General features: G+C 41.4%; 1 protein-coding gene across 2 annotated transcripts in view; it reads right to left on the reverse strand.

Annotated features, from left to right (window-relative positions):
- Positions 1 to 21,989, reverse strand: part of tet3 (tet methylcytosine dioxygenase 3) — a 541,392-nt gene that overhangs the window by 511,201 nt on the left and 8,202 nt on the right. The gene's annotated exons all lie outside the window — the stretch shown is intronic.

Consider the following 21,989-nt stretch of genomic DNA (forward strand, 5'->3'; position numbering starts at 1 on the left):
ATAATATGATAGAATTCTTCATCAAGATGGAGAGTGACGTAGTTGATTCTGAGACTAGGGTCCTGAATCTTAATAAAAGAAACTACGATGGTATGAGGTGCAAGTTGACTATGATGGATTGGGAAACATTACTTAAAGGGATGACAGTGGATAGGCAATGGCAAACATTCAAAGAACGTATGGGTGAACTGCAACAATTGTTTATTCCTGTCTGGTGCAAAAGTAAAACAGGAAAGGTGGCCAAACCATGGCTTACAAGGGAAATTAGAGATAGTATTAGATGCAAGGAAGATGCATACAAATTGGCAAGAAAAAGCAACAGACTTGAGGATTGGGAGCACTTTAGAATTCAGCAAAGGAGGACCAAGGGATTGATTAAGAAGGGGAAAATAGAGTAAGCTTGCAGGAAACATAAAAACTGACTGTAAAAGTTTCTAGAGGTATGTGAAGAGAAAAAGATTGGAGACGACAAATGTAGGTCCCTTACAGTCAGAAACAGGGGAATTTATAATGGGGAACAAAGAAATGGCTGACCAACTAAATAAATATTTTGGTTCTGTCTTCACAAAAGAGGACACAAATAACATACCAGAAATGTTGGGGAACACAGGGTTTAGTGAGAGGGAGGAACTGAAAGAAATCAGTATTAGTAGGGAAATTAGTAGGTGTTGGGGAAATTGATGGGATTGAAGGCCGATAAATCCCCAGGGCCTGATAATCTACATCCCAGAGTACTTAAGGAAGCGGCCCTAGAAATAGTGGATGCATTGGTGGTCATCTTCTGAGATTCTATGGACTCTGGAACAGTTCCTACAGATTGGAGGGTATCTAATGTAACCCCACTATTTAAAAGGGGAGTTAAGAGAGAAAACAGGGAATTATAGACCAGTCGGTAGTGGGGAAAATTCTAGAGTCCATTATAAAAGATTTAATAGCTGAGCACTTGGAAAACAGTGGCAGTATCGGACAGAGTCAGCATGGATTTACGAAAGGGAAATCATGTTTGACAAATCTACTGGCATTTTTCGAGGATGTAACTAGTTGAGTTGATGAGGGAGAGCCAGTGGATGTGGTTTACTTGGACTTTCAGAAGGCTTTCGACAAAGTCCCACATAAGAGATTGGCATGTAAAATTAAAGCTCATGGGATTGGGGGCAGTGTATTGAGATGGATAGAAAACTGGTTGGCAGACAGGAAACAAAGAGTTGGAATAAATGGGTCTTTTTTCGAATGGCAGGCAGTGACTAGTGGGGTACCGCAGGGATTGGTGCTGGGACCCCAGTCATTCACAATATATATGAATGATTTAGATGAGGGAACTAAATGTAATGTCTCCAAATTTGCAGATGACACAAAGCTGGGTGGGAGGGTGAGCTGTGAAGAGGGTGCAGAGATGCTTCAGTGTGATTTGGACAAGCTGAGTGAGTGGGCAAATGCATGGCAGATGCAATATAATGTGGATAAATGTGAGATTATCCACTTTGGTGGCAAAAACAGGAATCTGAATGGCTATAAATTGAGAGAGGGGAATATGCAACGAGACCTGGGTGTCCTCGTACACCAGTCATTGAAGGTAAGCATGCAGGTGCAGCAGGCTGTAAAGAAGGCAAATGGTATGTTGGCCTTCATAGTGAGAGGATTCCAGTACAGGAACAGGGATGTCTTGCTGCAATTGTACAGGGCCTTGGTGAGACCACACCTGGAATGTTGTGTGCAGTTTTGGTCTCCTTATCTGAGGAAGGATGTACTTGCTATAGAGGGAGTGCAGCAAAGGTTTACCCGACTGATTCCTGGGATGGCGGGACTGACATATGAGGAGAGATTGAGTCGGTTAGGATTATATTCGCTGGAGTTCAGAAGAATGAGGGGGGGACCTCATAGAAACCTATAAAATTCTAACAGGACTAGGCAGGGTAGATGCAGGAAGGATGTTCCCGATGGTGGGGGAGTCCAGAACCAGGGGTCACAGTCTGAGGGTACGGGGTAGACCATTTAGGACTGAGATGAGGAGAAATTTCTTCACCCAGAGAGTGGTGAGGCTGTGGAATTCGTTACCACAGAAAGTAGTGGAGTCCAAAACATTGTATGTTTTCAAGAAGGAGTTATATATAGCTATTGGGGCGAAAGGGATCAAAGGATATGGGGAGAAAGCGGGAGCAGGCTATTGAGTTGGATGATCAGCCATGATCATAAAGAATGGCAGAGCAGGCTTAAAGGGCCGAATGGCCTACTCCTGCTCCTAGGGCAAGATTTCCCCCCCCCCCCACTGTCTGGGGTGAAGCTAAACTGCGGGCGCGCACAAGCGTGCCTCCGATCGGCGCCCCCAATTGGGGGCACGGCACCATTATACGTGGGCGGGCTAATTAAGGCCCACCCAGCGTGACGTCCACACAGAAGTGCTATGCGCTCCCTGTGCGGGTGGGGGAGATACCTAAACCTGAGAGTGTGCTCTTTCACGTATGTGCACGAAAAAGCGCACTCATCTCCCTGAGGCTAAGTGCTGCCTCAGGGAGATCGGCTGTTCTGTCAAAAAATATTAAAGGTGGAAAAAAACATTCCTGACATGTCCCCTCGTTTGACACTGTCACATGAGTGGATATGTCCATAATTTTAAAAAAAACTTTACTAAAATTTTTTAAAACCTACATGAAACCCCATCCTGCCCATGGATGAGGTTTCATGCTTTTTCTAATTCCCGCCATGGCTCCTGGCCTGCCCGCCAACCTTAAGGTTGGACAGACAGGTCCATTAATTAGTTAAATGACTCTGTCAATGGCCTCAATTGGCTATTGACAGGTCGGCGGGCGCACAGCTGATTTTGCTGCGCCCCCACCTACCTGAAAATTTAAATGGGGCATGGTGATGTTGGGAGTTCTGCCCGATGTCACCGCGCATCATTTTACGCGTCAGCAGGCGGGCCCCGGCCCCCGATCGCCGACGTAAAAATTCTGCCCCAAGTTTCTATTTTTCTATGTTTCAGTTAACCATAATCAGACTTGCTATAGGAACATGGGGATTTTTATATATAAGACAGTCACTGGCAAAGCTCTGCCAGTTTCTTAAAGGGAGGACAACAAAATGCAGTGTCAAAATAAAAGTAGGTTTGCGGATGACACAAAGATTGGCCGGGTGGTTAACAGTGAGGTTGAGTGTCTTGGGCTACAGGAAGATATAGACGGGATGGTCAAATGGGCAGATAAGTGGCGGATGGAATTCAACCCTGAAAAGTGTGAGGTGATACACTTTGGAAGGAGTAATTTGACAAGGAAGTATTCAATGAACGGCATGACACTAGGAAGTTCTGAGGAACAAACGGACCTTGGTGTGTGTGTCCATAGATCTCTGAAGGCGGAGGGGCATGTTAGTGGGGTGGTGAAAAAGGCATATGGAACATTTGCCTTTATCAATCGAGGCATAGATTACAAAAGTAGAGAGGTCATGTTGGAGTTGTATAGAACCTTAGTGAGGCCACAGCTGGAGTACTGAGTGCAGTTTCTGGTCGCCACATTATAGGAAGGATGTGATTGCACTGGAGGGGGTGCAGAGGAGATTCACCAGGATGTTAAAAACAAAAAAACTACTGCGGATGCTGAAAATCCAAAACATAAACAGAATTACCTGGAAAAACTCAGCAGGTCTGGCAGCATCGGTGGAGAAGAAAAGAGTCGACGTTTCGAGTCCACATGACCCTTCAACAGAACAGTTCTGTTGAAGGGTCATGTGGACTCGAAACGTCGACTCTTTTCTTCTCCACCGATGCTGCCAGACCTGCTGAGTTTTTTCAGGTAATTCTGTTTTTGTTTCACCAGGATGTTGCCTGGGATGAAACATTTAAGTTATGAAGAGAGGTTGGATAGACTTGGGTTGTTTTCATTGGAGCAGAGAAGACTGAGGGGGCAACCTGATCGAGATGTACAAGATTACGAGGGGCATGGACAGGGTGGATAGGGAGCAGCTATTCCCCTTAGTTGAAGGGTCAGTCACAAGGGGGCGTAAGTTCAAGGTGAGGGGCAGGAGGTTTAGGGGGATGTGTGGAAAAACTTTTTTACCCAGAGGGTGGTGACGGTCTGGAATGCACTGCCTGGGAGGGTGGTGGAGGCGGGTTGCCTCACATTCTTTAAAAAGTACCTGGATGAGCACTTGGAATGTCATAACATTCAAGGCTATGGGCCAAGTGCTGGTAAATGGGATTAGGTAAGTAGGTCAGGTGTTTCTCACGTGTCGGTGCAGACTCGATGGGCTGAAGGGCCTCTTCTGCACTGTGATTCCGTGAAAAGCTAGTTAATTAACATATACCTTTTTAATAAAAATCTCTAACGAACCTTATGTTCTGTAATGAGAAGAGCTAGAAGATTTGTTGCTTATTTTTATGCTATGGACAGCATGTGTAAGTGATTTAAGCTTTTTCAACCTGATTTACATTAACTTCTGTGTTTGTAAGCAAAAAAAAAAGTTTTTCTTTTAAAAGCGACAATGACAAACCAGAAAGAGTGTAGGGGGAGCATTGCAGGGTATGCACTGCACACAGTCTGCTGCCTTCTGATTATAACCTACTGTTATTGTTAGACTATCTGGAGTGGGGGCAGGGTGTAGGAGTAGGGGGTGGGTGAGGGTTGGTCCAGATATTTGGAGTCTCCAATGCTGCTTAACAGCATCTCTTAAAAGGGAAGTGTGCTCTGGCTTGAGAAGGAAGAAAACACGTGAAAGGAATGAGATGGCTGCAGGAAACACAGAACGCATATAAATTCTCTGATGCTGTCTTGGATACCATGGTCTAGGCAGTGTCGAGGAGCACTGGTAATCAATGACCTATCTCTTTCCCCTATTTTTCATGCTTCTTCTTCTCCCACTGGTCCTGTCTCTCCTCCTACTCTTGTTCCCAGGTGGTGGTAAAGACTGTTAAATGGACCCAAACCAAGATCAAGTACGAAACAAGACATAGATCTTTTCCTTCTTAGTAGGTTTATTCACAGGATGGAGCATTACAGATCTCTGCCTCCAAACTACCAAATCCAGTGTCCCAGCTGACTCACTTTATATCTGCTCTGAGTCCTTACTTAAACAATGCCCATCGCTAGTACATCTTTAACAACATAGCATTAACAGATTCCCCTTTCTTTCTGTAAATAAAAACCTTATAACATACTTAAATAATTACAAGGCAATCAAAGAAAAACCTTATTCCTTACAACCCATCATAATACAAGACATCTCTCTTTCAGGATCTCTAACATTTTTTTGGAGCAAGCATTCCTCTTTGTAAAACAGTCTGATAATTGGTGACATGCATCCACCCATTTTATTTTGGAGATCTATTTTCTCTCCAACATTTCCTTTATACTAGCAAGATTAATCCTCAACATTTTCTCAGTGACACTTTTTGTCAGATGTACATTATCCCTAAAACAGTTATCTACAAAACATTTAATGGCAAACTTTTCTCAGAATGCCCTTTGTGTAGGATTTCCTTCAGAATATTAGGTAAGTACAATTCCATTAATATCACTTTCACTGGCCCCAGTGTTTGTACAGCTTTTTTTTCTTTCATGAGATGTGGGCATCACTGGCAAAGCTAGCATTTACTTCCCATCCTTATTTGCCCTTGAGAAGGTGGTGGTGAGCCACCTTCTTGAACTGCTGCAGTGCATGTGGTATAGGTACACCCACAGTGCTGTTAGGGAGGGAGATTCAGGATTTTGACCCAGTGACAGTGAAGAAATGCTGGGGTACTTTTAACTACCCTTTTTATTTTTTGGCTTCCCAGGCCAAGGGACAACATTTTCTGTTTTCCTCCACCAATAATATGATAAACCCAGCTGTACTCAAATACTCATCCAGAAGATTGGCATGGGAAGCATCACGGAAAAAGACTTTCATCTCTTTCAGGTTACCCAAGGCTGGAAACTATGTGTGCATTTCTCCAAATTTAATTTCTTTCATGTTTTATTTGCCCTCAGATCTCCTCAGCTGTGGTGTGTTTCATCACAGTACCAAGTTCCAGTGTGCTGTAACTGACATCAGGTATTATCTGAGTTCGTATCTGGTTTAACTGTCTAATCAAGCTTCTTTACTGTTCTGTTTGTTCTTTGAATGCAAGATCGTCTTTCTGTGAGGTCCTGATCTGATTTATCAGGATACAGTTACTGCGTTCTAGGTATTCTGATATCATTGCTCTGGATCGTACAAACATACGAATTAGAAGCAGGAATAGGCCATTTGATCACTTCGAGACTGCTCTGCCATTTAATAGGATCATGGCTGATCTGATTATAGCTTCAATTCAACATTCCTATCTGCCCCCTATACCCTTTGACTCCCTTGTTAGTCAAGAATTTATCTACCTCTGCCTTAAAAATATTCAATGACCCAGCCTCTACCACTCTCTGGGGAAGAGAGTTCCAAAGACTCTCAGCCCTCTGAGAGAAAAAATTTCTCCTCGTCTCCATCTTAAATGGGCGACTCCTTATTTTTAAACTGTGTCCCCCAGGGTCTAGTCTCTCCCATGAGGGGAAACATCCTTTCAGCATCCACCCTGTCAAATCCCCTCAGGATCTTACACGTTTCAATAAGATCACCTCTCATTCTTCTAAACTCCAATGGATACAGGCCCAGCCTGCCCAACCTTTCTTCATAAGATAACTCCCCCATCAATCAAGTGAACCTTCTCGGTACTGTCTCTTAACGCATTTATATCCTTTCTTAAGTAAGGAGACCAAAACTGTACACAGTACTCCAGGTGTGGTCTCACCAAGACCCTATACAACTGTAGCAAAACATCCCTACTTTTATATTCTATTCCCCTTGCAATGAATGACAACATTCCATTTGCCTTCCTAATCATTTGCTGCATCTGCATACCAACCTTTTGTGATTCATGCACCAAGATACCCAGATCCCTATGTACCTCAATTCTGCAATCTCTCACTATTTAAATGATATGCTTTTTTTTATTCTTCCTGCCAAAATGGATAAGTTCATATTTTTCCACATTATACCCCATTTGCCAAATTTTTGCGCACTCACTTAACCTATCTATATCCCTTTTCAGGCTCCTATGTCCTCTTCACAACTTACTTTCCTACCTATCTTTGTGTCATCAGAAATTTAGCAACCATACATTCAGTCCCTTCGTCCAAGTTATTGATATAAATTGTAAATAGTTGAGGTCCCAGCACTGATCCCTGTGGCATGCCACTCGTCACGCTTTGCCAACCAGAAAATGACCATTTATGCCTACTTTGTTTCCTTTTAGTTAACCAATCCTCTATCCATGCTAATATGTTACCCCCTACACCATGAGCTTTTATTTTGCAGAGTAACCTTATCAAATACCTTCTGGAAATCTAAGTATAGCACATCCACAGGTTCCCCTTTATCCACGTTTTTTTGTTACTTCCTCAAAGAACTCCAATAACTTAGTCAAGTATGATTTCCCTTTCATAAAACCATGTTGACTCTGACTGATTACTGTGAGATTTTCTAAGCGCCCCACTATAACCTCCTTAATAATAGATTCTAGCATTTTCCCTATGACAGATGTTAAGCTAACTGGCCTGTAGTTTTCTGCTTTCTGTCTCCCTCCTTTCTTGAACTGAGGAGTCACATTTGCTATTTTCCAATCCAGGGAATTTTGGAAAATTAAAACAAATGCATCTATTATTTCAGCAGCCACTTCTTTTAAGACCCCAGAATGAAGTCCATTTGGACTTGGGACTTGACAGCTTTTAGTTCGAATAACTTTTTCAGTACCCTTTCCTTGGTGATCATAATTGTTTTAAGTTCGTCCCATTCCTTTCACCTCCTGATTCACAATTATTTCTTGGATGTTATTTGTATCCTCTACAGTGAAGATAGGTGCAAAACATCTGTTCAATTCATCCGCCATCTCCTTATTAATTCCCCAGACTCACTCTCTAGAGGACCAATGCTCACTTTACTTACTCTTTTCCTTTTTAAATACCTGTAGCAACTCTTACTATATGTATTTATATTTTGAGATAGCTTTCTCTCGTACTCTAATTTCTCCCTCTTTATTAACCTATTAGTAACTCTTTGCTGCTCTTTATATTTTGCCCAATCTTCTGACCTGCCACTGATCTTTGTGGAATTATATGCTTTTTCTTTCAATTTGATTCTATCTTTAACTTCCTTAGTTAGCCATGGATGGTGTGCCCTTCCCTTAGAGTCTTTCTTCCTCACTGGGATGTATCTTTCCTGCATATTCTGAAATATCTCCTTAAATGTCTGCCACTGCATTGCTGCGGAACTATACCTTTACCTAATTTACCAGTTTACTTTAGCCAGCTCTGCCTTCATGCCCTCAAAATTGCCTTTATTTAAGTTTACACTAGTTCTCTCCCTCAAACTGAATGTGAAATTCAATCCTATTATGATCACTGCTACCTAGGGGAGCCTTCATTCAAGGCCATTAATTAATCCTGTCTCATTGCACAATACCAAATAAGCTGCTCTCTGGTTGGCTCTCTGCTTGCTCCAAGAAGCTGTCCCTACAGCAGTCTATGAACTTATCATCCAGGTTACCTTTGCTAATCTGATTCGCCCAATCTATACACGAATATATGAACCAGGAGCAGGAGTAGGCCATTCAGCCGCTCAAGCCTGCTCCACCATTTAATAAGATCATGGCTGATCTGATAATAACCTAAAATCTGCATCCCACCTACCACCGATAACCTATCACCTCTCCTTGCTCACCAAAATCTATCCACCCCTGCCTTAAAAATATCCAAGACTCTGCTTCAACCACCTTTTCAGGAAGAGACCCTCTGAGTGAAAACAATTTCACCCCCATCTTTGTTTTAAATGGGCGACCCCTTATTTTTAAACAGTAAGCCCTAGTTCTAGGTTCTTCCACAAGAGGAAACATCCTTTCCACATCCACCCTGTCAAGACCTCTCAGGGTCTTTTATGTTTCAATCAAGTTGCCTCTTACTCTTCTAAACACCAGTGGATACAAGCCTAACCTGTCTAACCTTTCCTCATAAGACAACCTACCCATTCCAGATATTAGTCTGGTAAACCTTCTCTGAATTGCTTCCAATGTATATACATCCTTCCTTAAATAGGGTGACCAATACTGTACACAGTACTCAAAATGTGGTCTCACTTGTGCCCTGTACAACTGAAGCATAACCTCCCTGCTTTTGCATTCAATTCTCCTTGCAATAAATGATAACATTCTATTAGCTTTCCTAATTACTTGCTGTACTTGCATACTAGTGATTCATGCACTAGGACACCCATAACTCTCTGCACCTCAGAGCTCCACAATCTCTCACCATTTAGATAATATGCTTCCCCTTTATTCTTCCTGCCAAAATGGATATTTTCTCACATTATACTTCATCTGCCAGATCTTTGCCCACTCACTTCACCTAGCTATATCTGTTTGTAACCTTCTTATGTCCTCTTCACAACTTACTTTCTTACCTATCTTTGTGTCATCAGAAAATTTGGCAACCATCCCTTCAATCAAGTCATTTACATAAATTGTAAACAGCTGAGGGTCCAGCACTGATACCTGTGGCACAACACTTGTTACATCTTGCCAACCTAAAAAAGACCCACTTATGACTATTCTCTGCTTCTTGTCAGCTAGCCAATCTTCTATCCATGCCAATCTGTTACCCCCTATACCATGAGCTTTTATTTTCTGCAATAACCTTTGATGTGGCACTTTATCAAATGCCTTCTGGAAATCTAAGCACAGTACATCCACCGGGTTTCCCTTTATCCACAGCACATGTCACTTCCTCAAAGAACTCCAATAAGTTGGTTAAACACAATTTCCCTTTCACAAAGCCATGTTGACTCTGCCTGATGACCTTGAGCTTATCCAAGTGCCCTGCTGTAGCTTCTTTAATAACAGCTTCTAACCTACAACAGATGTTAAACTAACTAGCCTGTAGTTTACTGCTTTCTGTTTCCTCCCTTTTTGAATAATGGAGTTAAATTTGCTATCTTCCAATCTAACAAGACCTTCCTGTAACCTAGGGAGTTTTTGAAATTAAAGCCAATACATCAACTTTCTCACTAGACATTTCTTTTAAGACCCTAGGATGAAGCCCATCAGGACCCAGGTTCTTGTCAGCCCATAGCTCCAACAGTTTACTCAGGACCACTTCTCTGGTGGCTGGCAACTTCCTGACTTCATTCCCCACTTCCATTTCCTGGTTTATAGCTGCTTCTGGGATGTTACTTGTATCCTCTATAGTGAAAACGGATGCAAAACACCTATTCAATTCATCTGCCATCTCCTTGTTTTCCATTATCAATTCTCCAGCCTCACTTTCTCTCGGACCAATGCTCACTTTGTTAACTCTTTTCTTTTTTAAATATTTATAAAAACTCTTACTATCTGTTTTTATATTTCTGGCTAGCTTTCTCTCATACTCTAATTTTTCCCTCCTTATTAGTCTTTTAGTCATTCTTTGCTGTTCCTTATATTCTGTTCAATCTTCTGGCCTTCCATCTATCTTTGCACAATTATAAACTTTTTCTTTAAGTTTGATACTACCTTTAACCTTTCTAGTTAACCACGGATGGTGCGTCTGTCCCTTGGACTTTTTCTTAACTTGTTGAAATGTTTCTATTCTGTGCATTCTGAAATAGCCCCTTAAATATTAGCCACTGCATCTCTACATGTAGATTAAAATCACCCATGATTATTTCTTGCAAGCCCCAATTATTTCATCCTGTATACCTTGTCTTACAACATTAAGGGACCTATAAACCACTCCCACAACTGACTTCCTACCTTTACTATTTCTCACCTCTACCCAGATGAGGTTATCCTTAGTCTGTATTGATAGATACTGCTGGAGGGTAAGCTTTTGATAAACTTTGCCTTTTATTAAACATACTACTAACTATGTACAATAATTAGCTTGAGGCTCTAAGTAGAACTATCTCTCTCCATGCTCTATTGTCATGTGAACTTACATCACTGATGATGTAGACTGTCTATTTACATAGTTAATGTAAACTAACTATTTGTACATACTACAGGAATTGTTGTTGCTTCAAAGTTACCTCTGACCTATTCTGCTTAATGTCTATCCCTGTATATTTAAAGGTGCCTGAAGCTTGACTTCCAATCTTAAATTCAGCTTTTACCTTACCAATGACAAGTTGTTCAAATTCTGTAGAACTTCCGTATATAAAATCATCAACATGCATCATAAAGATGCTGCAAGCTTCTCTTTGTGATACCAGTAGAACATTGCTGGGACAAAAACAGAAAATGCTGGAAAAACTCAGCAGGTCTAGCAGCATTTATGGAGAGAGAAACAAAGTTAACGTTTCAAGTCTGTATGACCCTTCTGCAGAGCTACAGAGAAGTGGAAAAGTGGAAAAAAGTATAGAAAATGGGATAGAAGGGGGGATAAAAAAGGGAGATAAAATAATGAATAAATGAATAAAGATAAAAATAAATAAAATAAAAATAAGTGGATAAAAAATAAAAATGAATGTAAAATAAAGAGGATTAAAAAAGGGGTGAGGATAGAAGAGAGAGTTCATGGTCTGAAGCTGTTGAACTCAATGTTAAGTCCAGAAGGCTGTTAAGTGCCTAATTGGAAGACGCAGTTCTTTTCCTCCAGTTTGCGTTGGGCTTCACTAGAACATTGCAGTAGGCCAAGGACGGACATGTGGGCATGAGAGCAGGATGGGGTGTTGAAATGGTAAGCAACATGAAGGTCTGGGTCATGCTTGCAGACAGACTGAAGGTGATCTGCAAAGCAGTCACCCAGTCCGTGTTTGGTCTCCCAAATATAGAGGAGACCACATTGGGATCGGCATGGCACCTTCCCATGCAACTGCAGAAGGTGCAATACCTGCCCCTTTATCTCCTCCTCCTCACTGTCCAAGGGCCCAAACACTCTTTTCAGGTGAAGCAGTGCTTCACTTACACCTCCTTCAATTTCATCTACTGCATCCGCTGCTCCCCATGTGCTCTTTCCACTTCTCTTCAGCTCTGAAGAAGGGTCATACGGACTCGAAACGTTAACTCTGTTTCTCTCTCCACAGATGCTGCTAGGCCTGCTGAATTTTTCCAGCATTTTCTGTTTTTGTTTCAGGTTTCCAGTATTTTGCTTTGAACACTGCTGGGTCTGCTTTCAGCTGAATACAAACTACTTTCAGCAAGACAAATCTAACTGAGAAATGCCAACACCTCATTCGATCCATAAACACATTTGTTTAATTTCCACATCTTCCCTTCTGCATCACTTATTTCTTTAGGTGGTTTTAAAAACACTTCTCTTTGAAAATTTTCACCCTGCAAAAGTGTGGCTTTTATATCAATCAACCCACATTCCCATGAATATGTGGTTATGAGAGCTAAGAAAATCTTCAAGATAACTTTTCATGCCATGGGGGAATCCACTCTATCACCTTGATCATCAATAGCAGGATTTTCCAACCTCGCCAGCTGCTGGGATCATCCAGTCCCTCCAAAAGTCAATGGACGTTTGGCTGGCTTGCCGCATCCCCCACAGCAGTTCCTGCCATGGCGGGGTCGGAAAATCTCAACCCAAGTATCTCTTCAAAACCCTGAGCCACTGGACTCGCTTTAGCCTTATAGGTTCCATCAGGAAGCACATTCTCCCTACATATCCATGTGTGATAAGGCTGCCTGTCCCCTATCTTGCACTTCAGAGTGTATACCAAATTCTTTCCAACTATCCAACTCTTTTGTTTTGCCTCTCATGTCGATTTTTCTTCTAATTATTTTGTGGCCACCAAAAATTCCCAATCATAAGGGCTTCTACTTTTAGTGGCATTCCTCAATTTGTAGTTGGAATGAGATTGAGAAGGGAAAAGTGCACATTCCAGGCAAAAGAGGTAACTTACCTAGGTCACAAGGTCAATTCACAAGGCCTACATCCAATTGAAAAAAAAGTGAAAGCAATTAAAGCAGCCCCAGAACCAACGAATACATCTGAACTGAAATCATCTTGGGAATGATTAATTACTATGGACACTTCTTGCCTAATTTATCGACAGATCTGGCACCATTGTATGGTTTGCTCAAGAAGGCCAGAGATGGTGTTGGCAAACATCACAAGAAGAGCTTTCACAAAAGTGAAAAAGTTGTTACAGTCATCTACACTTCTAGCAGATTTTGACCCAAAGAAAGAGTTGATATTAACGTGTCATGCATCACCTTATGGAGTGGGAGCGGTGCTTTCCCATTGAATGGATGATGGATCAGAACGACCTATAGGTTATTTGTCAAGAACACTCAGTGCTACAGAGAAAAAGTACTCACAAATTGAAAAAGCCCAGCAATCAGTTTTGGTGTTAAAAAGTTTCATCCATGTGCAGGGTCGCCATTTTTCTATCATAACAGACCATAAGCCATTATTAGGACTATTCAATGAAGACAAGGCTATACCCCCTATAGCCCTATAGCCTCAGCAAGAGTACAAAAATGGGTGTTGATATTGGCAGCGTATGAGTATACTTTTATTCATAGACCTGGAAGTCAAATTGCAAATGCAGATGCACTCAGTCATTTACCCTTGCAGGTAAAAGATGAGGATGTTCCAATTCCTCAGGACTACGTCTTGTTATTGAACTTCCTGGACTCATCACCAATATGTGCTAAACAAATTAAAAGATTGTACGAACCGAGACACAGCCTTATCCAAAGTGAGAAATCAAATTCTTTCTGGTTGATCACAAACACAAGAGCCCGATGAAATGAAACTGTATTTCCAGCAAAGATATGAGATAACCAGCCAAGTAGGTATTTTATTGTGCGGAGCTCGTGTGATTGTTCGTCCAAAAGGACGAAAGCCATTGTCATTTGAACTTCACAGTGCACATCCCGGAATTTCCAAAATAAAGACAATAGCACGTAGCTGTATATGGTGGCTGGGAATGGATGGAAAAATAGAAAACCAAGTAAGAAGTTGTATGCAGAGTCAACAAGTACAAAAATTACCTTCAACAGTCCCATTATGCCCCTGGGAGTGGCCAGGAAGACCATGGGTACGAGTACACAGTGATTATGTGGGATCTTTTATGGGAACAATATTTCTCTTTATCAAAGACACTCATTCAAAATGGGTAGATATATACGAAGTAAGATCACCCACATCTTCAGCAACAATAGACAAGCTACGACAAAGCTTCACTATAAATGGATTACCTGAAGTGTTCGTATCAGATAATGGAACAGTATTTACAAGTGCTGAATTTAACCGATTTACAAGCCTCAATGGTATTGTTCATGTAATAACATCTCCATACCACCCTTCTTCAAATGGACTTGCTGAGAGAGCAGTTCAGACGGTCAAATCTGGTATGAAGAGATTGTCTGGAGATTTGTTAGCGATGTTCTCTGTCTCTGTACCAACTCGGTTACCATGAACAAAGTGTGCAACCCGGATCCTTTAGCCCCAACAAATCAAGGGCACTGGATCCAACAGGCTTCTTGGGACCTGTGCAATTCCCTTAGACTGATCAGTATTGTCATCTTCCCTTTCCGAACCTTCCATATTGAGCATCACCTCAAAAACTCTGTAGTTCTGTTTTGGCCAATTTACCGCATAATGATATTTTGAATCACATCTGAAACATCTGTTAATAATTGCACAGGCATTCCTGGGGTTCATTCTTCTGTAATTATTACTCCATGCCTGTCATCAGCCAGACTGCCAGTAGGTCTTCATCCTCATTTCTTTTGTCTGTGGTTCCTCTGTTGTATAGACACCTATTCGAAAGGTTTTGAAATCTCCCGAGCATTAAATCCTCCATCTATTGTGAAACCGCCCAATGTCCCAATCTGTGCCATGAAGGCCACTGGAAATGACTGCTTTCCCAGGAATTTTTTTTAAGGCCTCAGATGTCTGAGCCAAAAAGGTGTCTCTCTCTCTCTGAGAATTTAACTCCAGTCAAGACCAGAAGCCTATCCACGTGCAACACTTTGGCAAAGTCCAACAATTTGAAAGCAAGCACTGAACCAGGAATTTCCAAATAGAATTTCTGCAATCTTGTATATAGTCTGTTAAATTCCATGATACATACCTCTGTGAAAAAACCGTCCATCTTTCTAAATTTATCAAAGTCTGACCATGCCTTGTATGCATTTAATAGATCATCTTTCCGATAAATTTTATCCAAACCTTCTTCAGTACCCAACTGCTGAGCCTCTAGCTCCGAAAATATTTTGCACGTGATCCTACTTTTGTTAGGGAGCAACAGTGCCAAGGCCATATCTTGTTTTTCCTTTGGTAAGGACGTAACCTGTGTCCATATGTCTACTTCATGTTTTCATTAGTCATAAGGTTCAGATTCAGAGAACATTGGTGGGAAATCATATCTTCACATTTACATTTGGTTTCAGCCATTCTTCTCAAAAGTAGCTCAGTAACCTTCTATCTTTAAAAAATTTTTTTAGCTTCCAATCTTCAACTTTAGGCAACCATCCTCTGCTACCATATTAAATGGATCCATAACATAATCAACCAACCAGGAATTGACCCCTCATGATGGCTAAGTGCTGCCTCAGTGAGATCGCTGACAGTTGTATAAATAATAAAAATAGAAAAAAAAAATCCTTAACATGTCCCCCTCATATGACAATGTCACACGAGATGGGACATGTTAATAAATTTCACTAAAACTTTATTTAACTTTTTAAATCCCTACATGAAACCTCATCCCGCCAGTGGATGAGGTTTCATGTTTTTTCTATTCCCCGCCGGGGCTCCTGGCCTGACCACCAACCTTAAGGTTGGACAGGCAGGTCCTTTAATTGTTTTAATGATCCTGTCAATGGCCTCAATTGGCCATTGACAGGTCGGTGGCCCACAGCTGATTTTGCTGCAGGCCCGCCTTCCTGAAGATTTAAATGGGGCGGGATGATGTCGGGGGTTCCCCCGATGTCATCCCACGTTATTTTGCGCGTCAGCAAGCGGGCCCCGCCCCCTGCTCGCTGACGGCAAAATTCAGCCTGCTGAGTTTCCTCCTCTGTCACTATGGCCTGGGCAGCATCTGCCTCATAGGTAAAGACAGATGCAAAGTATTCATTTAAAACCTCAGCCATGCCTTTTGCCTCTATGTGTAAATTCCCTTTTTGTCCCTAATAGGCCCTACTCCTCCTTTTACCACTCTTTTATTATTGATGTGCTTATAGAATACTTTGGGATTTCCTTTTATGTTAGCTGCCAGTCTTTTCTCATAATCCCTCTTTGCTTCTCGTATTTGCTTTTTCACATCCCTTCTGAACCTTCTCTATTCAGCTTGGTTCTCAGTTGTATTTGCTACCTGACACCTGTTGTAAGCACAGTTTTTCTTCTTTACCTTAATTTCTATCTCCTTTGTCATCCAGGGAGCTTTGGATTTGTTTGTCCTACCCTTCCCTTTTGAGGGAACATGCCTCGACTATGCCCAAACCATCTCTTCTTTGAAGGTAGCCCATTGTTCAGCTACTGTTTTTCCCACCAACCTTTGGCTCCAGTCTATCCAGCCCAGCTCCGTTCTTGCCCCATTGAAGTCCACTCTCTGCCAGTTGATTATTCTTACTCTGGATTGACCAATGTCATTCTCCACTGTCATCCTAAACCCTATGATACAATGATCACTGTCCCCTAAATGTTCTCCTACTGTCACTTGATCTACTTTGCCCACCTCATTCCCAAGAACCAGGTCCAGCAGTGCCTCCTTTCTTGTTGGACTGGACACCTATTGCTGTAGGAAATTCTCCTGAACACAATCCAGGAGCGCTTGTCTCTCACTGCCCTTTACACTACCACTATCCCAGTCTATATACGGGTAATTAAAGTCCCTCATTATAACTACTCTATGATGTTTACATCTCTCTGTAATTTCCTTGCAGATTTGTTCCTCTATATCCTTCCCACCAGCTGATGGTCTATATACTACAGCGAGCAATGTAACTGCACCCTTCTTATTCCTTAGCTCTAGCCAAATCAATTTCTGTCCTTGAATCCTCTGACACATCCTCTTTCTCCAGAACTGCAATACTCTCCTTAACCAAAAGTGCCACCCCTCCTCGTGTTTTCTCTTTCCTATCTTTTCTGAACAACTTGTCACCAGAAATATTTAACACCCAGGTCTGCCCTTCCTTAAGCCAGGTCTCCGTTATCGCCACAACATCCCACAAGGCAATCTGTGCCTGTAATTCCCCAATTTCATTAACTGTACTCCTTGCATTCACATACATACAATGTAACCCTGATTTAAACTTCATTACTTGCTCCCTTACACACTTTCCCTCCTCATCCTTCTCAACTTGTCTGCAGCCTTTCACATGGTTGACATCCTCCTCCAACGCCCCTCCAGTGGTGTCCAGCTGGATGGGACGGCCCCACAACCTTCAGAGATGTCTGAGCTCCGCTAATTCTAGCCTCTTTTGCATTCCCAATCATAATTGTTCTATCATGAATGGCTGTGCCTAGGCCCCAAACTCTGGACTTCCCTCCCTTTACCTCTCTGCTTCGCTACCTCACTTTCCTCCTTTAAGACACTCCTTAAAACCTAACACTGGCCAAACGTTTGGTCATCTGACCTAATATCTTTTATGTGACTCAATGTCATGCTTTGTTTAATAAGGCTCCTGAGAAGCACCTTGGGAAATTTCATTATGTTAAAGGCACCAAATAAATATAAATTGTTGTAAAATTAGACGAAGTACAACAGTTCCCACAGAATCGTACATTGGCAAGGGAAAAAACATTTATTGGCTTTGTGACTTTTTACTGGTTGTGCATAGGAAAGAATGTGCACACACAACCACGTGGAATTTCAGAAGTTGCTTAAGGTGCTGTTCTCAAGCTATTGTCATTATTCACCCTTACTTAGCTGTTAAAAAATTAAAATTCACCCTATGGTTAAATGCAAATATATCCAATATTTTGGTGGAGAGCAGTATGCTAACACATTGTCCCATTACATTTGCTGCAGTCGCCATCTTACAAGTAGCCAGAAGATTTGCACCAGTTGATATAAGATATCACAGAAACTGACCTTTTCAATATTAAATTTCCCTTCCTACCCTTAAGGAGGCTTTATGGCATTTTCATACTAATTTCACAGAAAAAATTTGGGGCTTATATCTTTTAGACAAACGAGTCAATTGGAACAAATGAATTTAAATTTGAATATATGTAAAGTAATGACAATGGAAACAAGAAACCAAAAGGAAAAGTATATTTTAAAGGAACAGGTGTACATCAGGCTGATCAGGAAAAGTATCTTGCGTAATTGCTGGCAAAACCAGAAAACTGTCAGCCCATGCTCGCTCTCTCGATAAAAGGGAAAATAAGTTACAGGGTTCCATTTTCATAGAGTAGAAATCAAAAGATTGTATTGCTGTTATTTATGGTGTTAATTTGATCCCATCTGGAATGCTATGTCTATTTTCTTGTGACCTTCCCTTATCCAGAATATTATTGCTTTGACAAATATTTTACACATTTGTGCACCAATCCTTATGTGGAATTGCAGGTCCTAATGTTATTACAATTTTATAAATGAATTTCTATAATTTTTTAATTCATTCACAGAATGTGGGTGTCGCCAGCATTTATTGCCCATCCCTAGTTGCACTTGACAAGGTGGTGGTGAGCTACCTTCTTGAACTGCTGCAGTCCATGTCATGTAGGTACACGCACAGTGCTGTTAGGGAAGGAGTTCCAGGATTTTGACCCAGCGACAGTGAAGGAACAGCAATATATTTCCAAGTCAGGATGGTGAATGACTTGGAGGGGATCTTCCAGGTGGTGGTGTTGCCATATCTCTGCTGCCCTTGTCCTTCTAGATGGTAGTGGTTGTGGGTTTGGAAGTGCTATCAAAGGAGCCTTGGTGAATTCCTGCAGTGCATCTTGTAGATGGCACACACTGCTGCCACTATGCGTCAGTGGTGGAGGGGGTGAATATTTGTGGATGTGGTGCCAATCAAGTGGGCTGCTTTGTCCTGGACGGTGTCAGACTTCTTGAGTGTTGTGGGAGCTGCACTCATCCAGGCAAGTGGGGAGTATTCCATCACACTCCTGTCTTGTGCCTTGTAGATGGTGGGCAGGTTTTGGGGAGTCAGGAGGTGAGTTACTCGTCACATGATTCCTAGCCTCTGACCTGCTCTTGTAGCCACAGTATTTATATGGCCAGTCCAGTTCAGGTTCTGGTCAATGGTAACCCCCAGGATGTTGATAGCGGGGGATTCAGTGATGGTAATGCCATTGAACATCAAGGGGCGATGATTGGATTCTCTCTTGTTGGAGATGGTCATTGCCTGGCACTTTTGTGGCACGAATGCTACTTGCCACTTGTCAGCCCAGTATTATTATTAGTATTATTATTATTATGAGTATTGCGTCATAGAATTACCAGCAGTGAACAGAATACTCAAATTTTCTCGTAACCTTTTTCTTTTGATGGATGGAGATGTCTAAACTTACTGCAGTTTTGAACAGGTTTAACAGTTCTTGAAATTTAGTTGCCTGTCACTGCTAAATTGATCAGAATTATTGGATAGCAAATAAATTCTGAACATTAGAAGCTCACTTGTTTTAGTTCTAACACGTCAAATGAAATTCGCTCAATTTGTAGCTTTGAAAAAAGGAATCTAATTTGATCTCTGCCATGCAGCGCAGAGCTTCCAGCAATTTATCGAATAACTTACTAATTTATTTAACCTTAATGCAAAAAGCTTAATAATAAAGCAATGGAAAAGTATGTTGGGACAAAAGCCATACTGAAATCAGATCTTAGTGAGAGCTGTTACTCAGATAATGATACAGTATGCAATTCATGTGGCTAAACCAATGACGTCAGAGGATTTGTGAACTTTCACCTGCTTTAGTTGTCATAACTGAAGCGCTAACTAATAAAAGCAAATAGGGTGCAGCTTTCAAGATTCAATGAAATTTAAGCTGATATTTTTAATCAAAGATTTTTATTCCTCTTTTATACTGAATAATCCATAATTTTATTGCAATTTGTGCATACAATTTTGTTAATGCTACACACAGTAGCATTAACAACTTATATTTATATAGCACCTTTAATGTAATAAAACATCCCAAGTTTCTTCATGAGCATTATAAAGCAAAATTTGACATTGGCCCACATAAGGCGATATTAGGGCAGATGGCCAAAAGCTTAGTCAAAGAAGTTGATTTTAAGGAGTGTCTTAAAGGGGGAAAGAGAGGAAGAGAGTTGGAGAAGTTTCGGGAGCGAATTCCAAAGCTTAGGGCCTAGGCAGATGAAGAGATATCCACCAATAGTGGAATAATTAACAACAGGCTGCTCAAAAGGCCAGAATTAGATAGGAGGGTTGAGGGGCTGGAGGAGATTACAGAGAAAGGGAAGAGCAAGGCCATGAAGAGACTTGAAAACCAGGTTAAAAATTTTAAAGTTGAGGCATTAGCTGACCAGGAGTCAATGTCGGTCAGTGCCCATGGAGGTGATCTTGATGTGAGTAAGGGCATGGACAGCAGCATTTTGGGTGACTTCAAATTTACAGAGGATAGAAAGTAAGGCCGGCCAGGAGACCACTGGAGTAGACAAATCCAATTTTTTTTTTTAATTCATTCATGGGATGTGGGCATCACTGGCTGGGCCAGCATTTATTGCCCACCCCTGTTTGCCCTTGAGAAGGTGGTGGTGAGCTGCCCTCTTGAACTGCTGCAGTCCATGTGGTGTAGGTACAGCCACAGTGCTAACAAAAGTAATTTCAGCAGCAGATAAGCAGAATCAGGTGATGTTACAGAGGTGGAAATTAAGCAGTCTTAGTAATGGCAAAGTTATGTCATCAGATGTTCAGCTGAGTGTCAAATATGATACAAGGTTGCAAGGAGTCTGGTCCAGCTTCAGACAGTTACCCAGAAGAAGAATGGAGTCCGTAGTTAGGAAACGGAGTTTGTAGCAGGGCCCAAAGACAATGGCTTTGGTCTCCTCAATGTTTAATTGGAGGAAATTTATGCTCAAACAGTATTTGATGCCAGATAAGCAGCCTGATAATTTAGCATCACTTGATAGAGGTGATGGTGAGGTAGAGCTGGCTGTCATCAGCTTACATGTAATACAAAAGCCATTTCACGTAGATGAGGAAACTGTGAGACAACTGACTCACTGTGCACCAAAATCATTCAATGCATTATCAATTAAGTATAGCATCATGTAAAGCATTGGTGAGGCCTCCCATGGCATCATACAAATCAATGTGTTCTGAAGAATTAGAACTCAATTCTGTGGAGTCTGTTAATAAACGTTTACCTAACCCATTAAAAAATTGCACCCAGGAAAATTTTTGATGTATCTTCAGCAAAGGAATCATGTTAATTGATTCAAAATTCATTGAAAAGCAACCAACCAAAAAGGACTAAAGTTCTCATCTAGACAGAGTGCATTGTGACCTCAATTATTATTGCCAAAAATTCTTAGTTTACTTCCTTCACCCTCAAAAGAATTCAGAAAGCTTTTAGATGCTTTGAAGGTTTATGCTCTACATGTGTTTTCTCTGTTAAATCTCCCTTGCCCCCAACATTTTAATAATTCCTCTTCGCAACCTCTATATTTGCCCTCCTCTCATTTTATGTACTAGCTCTTGCACTCTACTTGCCCCCACCTCTCAGGGGCCTCAGCACTGTTTTCATGAGGACAGGAGGGACCTTAGTTTAACATTTCATCTGAAAAAAATTACAGCATTCCTTCAGTACTGAACTAATTTTTCAGCCTGGATTTTGTGCTTGAGCTTCTAGGGGTTGAACCCACAACCTTTGGCTTCAGAGGCTAAAGTGCTACCACCGAGCCATAACTATTACTGTTTGCATGCACAAATTTATTGCCAGTGTTCCAGAATTGTACAAAATTACATCTTGAGTAGTGCTCCCTGTCCATCATGCATGTGTGACTTCCAGGATCAGTTCAGCTCAGAGTAAACAGATAAGATAAAGTCAAACTGCAGAAGAAAAACCAGGGGCAGGGCTGAAAAATGA

The sequence above is a fragment of the Cetorhinus maximus genome, chromosome 20 (genome assembly GCF_964194155.1).
Source record: "Cetorhinus maximus chromosome 20, sCetMax3.hap1.1, whole genome shotgun sequence".
Classification (NCBI taxonomy): domain Eukaryota; kingdom Metazoa; phylum Chordata; class Chondrichthyes; order Lamniformes; family Cetorhinidae; genus Cetorhinus; species Cetorhinus maximus.